General features: G+C 37.6%; 1 protein-coding gene across 1 annotated transcript in view; it reads right to left on the bottom strand.

Annotated features, from left to right (window-relative positions):
- Positions 1-3,224, bottom strand: part of grapa (GRB2 related adaptor protein a) — a gene marked incomplete at its 5' end in the record, with an annotated part of 26,066 nt that overhangs the window by 12,967 nt on the left and 9,875 nt on the right.

The raw sequence follows: 3,224 nt of genomic DNA, 5'->3' as shown, positions 1-3,224 counted from the left end.
GTGTGTGTGTGTGTGTGTGTGTGTGTGTGTGTGTGTGTGTGATTTTGCCCCATTAAAAGTGCAGACAATGACATTTACACAGTTAGCCCTGTGGGTTTTTTGGGGTTGGGGTGGGGTTTGTTGCAAAGCGGATCATGTCATGTTTCTAAATTCATAATAGATCTCTGTAAAATCAGCCGAGATGACACAACTGTGATGCCTTTGTGGCAATCTGGATCTCACCATCAATGTTTCACATTCTGGTTTGATGAATATGGGTTTGCTGGGAGCACAATGTGCTTTTGTGTGGCTAAATAATGATAAATCGCTGCCAGTGACATGGATAAAAATAGGCCCGGTGTTGAAGTGCGTGCCTTGTTGTGGTGATTAGAAGAGTTTGGCCTGTAGACGTTGGCGATCACCTGCTCCCCATGTCCTGCTTTTGCCGAGGTTGCTAAGTAACTTGCGAGCTTATCTTTAGAAATCTGGACATCTCCCTGTGATTATATGGTTATGTAACTCCATCTAATATGCAGTGGAAATCAGTACAACACCCCCATATTTCTAAACACGTCAGAAAGTGTGTGTTTGTGTGTTAGGTACAGTCTGTTAAAAAAAAATTCTCGCTAGAGAAAGACACTAAAAACTTTTATGTTGCATCTTCTTTTATTTATTTTAATTTCAATATTAAAATTCTTTCAATAAGTGATTCATGCTTGACATAAAATGACCACAATGTGGCAAATTTCTATTTTTACCTTTTATGTCTTCTGCCTGCAGGTGCCTGGCTGCTAAATAAACATCAGATTTTTTCATTGAAAGTTTTTATTTTTTAATTTTTTTTTCCAAATACCAAAGTCTGGGGAAAAATGTTTAATTCCTTATTGTGTGATGACATTCTTCCCCAGTATGAATTTGTTTCCAGTTTATATCTTTTAAAGTGGAAGTGTGCATAAAGGCTACGAACAATTATTATCCTACCTGCTGTAGATAGGGCTTAAATCAACCTCAATTTGAAGAAATGACATTTAATTCAGAAAGAATGGATGATCTAAAGGCCAGTTTGAGTTCAGTAAAGACTGAACTTAGATGATGAGCTCAAGTTTAGTGCAGGCATGGCTAAAACTGAAGTCATTTGATGAATTGAAAGCTAGTACTAAACAACTTCAATTTCAAAATTTCAATAGCAGTTATTTGAAAACATAAACCTTTATGGTGTTGTCCATTTCAATTCATTTCAATTCAAAAATACTTTATTGATCCCAGAGGGAAATTATGTAATAACTTAATATTCTGGCAGAATTAATATTTTCTTGCAGGACCTTCTGCAGGCTGCACAGGAAGTGCTACAGCTAGCCACTTCTATTTGTGTTTGCAAATTTTCTAGGAATTCTACATAAACAATTGTGTGATGCTGCTGGTAATGTGAAAGACCCTGTTCAGACTGGCCCATAGACTGTTGGCACCAAATTGCTAACAGAATTCGCAAAGGAATTTAAAAAAATGGTTTAAAATATTAACAATGGTTCTCATTTTTTTATGTGAATTGCGGGACTCTGTTTTTTGATAGGTTGTCCACTTGTGAAAATAAATTAGAGACGACTATAAGAACGAGCCATTATGAGCATAACATGAAGCCCCCAAGGAGACCTGCAGCCTTGGCATCAGCTGCCTCATCAGTCTGAGCAGCATTCATGAAACATTGGTGCAACATAAATTAATGTGTTAACAGCCTCAGTTCATTGGGTTTCTAGGTTTTTGCTTGTCAGTTCGGTCAGAAATAAATGTATTCCTCCAAAGTGAAGTCAATCAAAGAGCTTTCTATAGCAGGTAAGATAATCACTGTTCATACCATCTCCTCAAAACCCCATTAAAAAATTGTAATAATTATTAATTATAATTAAAACATTTTTTCTTTCTTTTAGGTGTTTTAAAACTCTTGTTTGTTCTCTCGTTATCTCTGATCTTTGTGGTATTTGCACCATGAATCCATCACCTCACGGATACGTCTTATTTTACACTTACACTTCTATAACACATCAACTTTGATCTGGATGATGGGTAAAAGCACCAGAGTGGCCCCTTTGGTCTGGCGCCCTCTGCTGTGCCCTCCCGGTGGGGCTCTRTTACTGCCTTCAACAAGGGGCTGATGTAACATGGTGGGATTCAGGATAATGAAATGTAATGCATACAGTGTTGTTTTAAGAGGGTAAAAAGATGTATACAACCTATCATTTTAAATGGGCAAAATCACTTTGCAGTCATGAATCAGACATTAGCCCAGGTGTRTAAAAAGACATTAAGCCAATGTCTTCTCTGTGGTTATTTATTTGTTTGGTCTGATTTTTGCCTTTTTGGTTTTCGAAACAGCACTCTGATCAGATCTGACTCAGAACTTAAGAAGTACACTGTGACGTTTCAATGAGAAGGTCCTGTCTGAAACTAAAGACCTGCACTAACCAAATCCCATTTTTAATGTTTATTTTATTATAAGTGGTCCAACAGCAGAACACTGTGCATCAGGTAGCAGGCATTAGATTTTCCTTGGTACATACTAAACAAGTTTCTTGTCCAGAGATCTTGAGTCTGGTACTGGACTCAAAACAGTGTTGCACCCCTGAGTCAGTCCAGGTTGCATCAAAGGGTTTTTAACACTTTCTAAAGTTTGATTGATTCAATTCTCATAAAAGATTTGGACAGAGTATCACAAAAGTATTCGCCTCGCTGCAGAGGGGGCGGGAACAAATCATTACTCAATAGTAAAAAAGTGACGACAAATGGAGAAGATGCTAAAGTCAGAGTAGACTAAAACTGAAAGCTTTATGCCTCAAACACAATGGCAGGTCTGACACAAATCTAAACCCTTGATTTCACTGAGCTGCCACTGTTGGTGAGAGTTTCAGATGCAAAATTGTGAAAATATACAAAAATGTTCACTTGGAATCACACGGAGTTGGCACTTAGGGTGTGTTTCTTTATGTATATAACTGCAAATGTGAAAAAGGCAAAAGGTATCCCCATTATGCCCTAATTTGATCCCCATTTAATTATTATTTTGGCCCCAATCAGCCACTGTTTAATTGCATAAGTTGCCAAATTCTCCCTATTTCTTACACTTTTGGACTCCTGAAAACAAAATTGAGACGGGTTACAAACCAAATTGATCTGAAAGTGTATTTCTCTCTCTCTCTCTCTCTCTCTCTCTCTCTCTCTCTCTCTCTCTCTCTCTCTCTCTCTCTCTCTCT

This window comes from Austrofundulus limnaeus, unplaced genomic scaffold (genome assembly GCF_001266775.1).
Source record: "Austrofundulus limnaeus strain Quisiro unplaced genomic scaffold, Austrofundulus_limnaeus-1.0 Scaffold38, whole genome shotgun sequence".
NCBI classification, from domain to species: domain Eukaryota; kingdom Metazoa; phylum Chordata; class Actinopteri; order Cyprinodontiformes; family Rivulidae; genus Austrofundulus; species Austrofundulus limnaeus.
The sequence above is the reverse complement of the archived record's forward strand: the minus strand, read 5'-3'. Positions and strand labels throughout refer to the sequence as shown.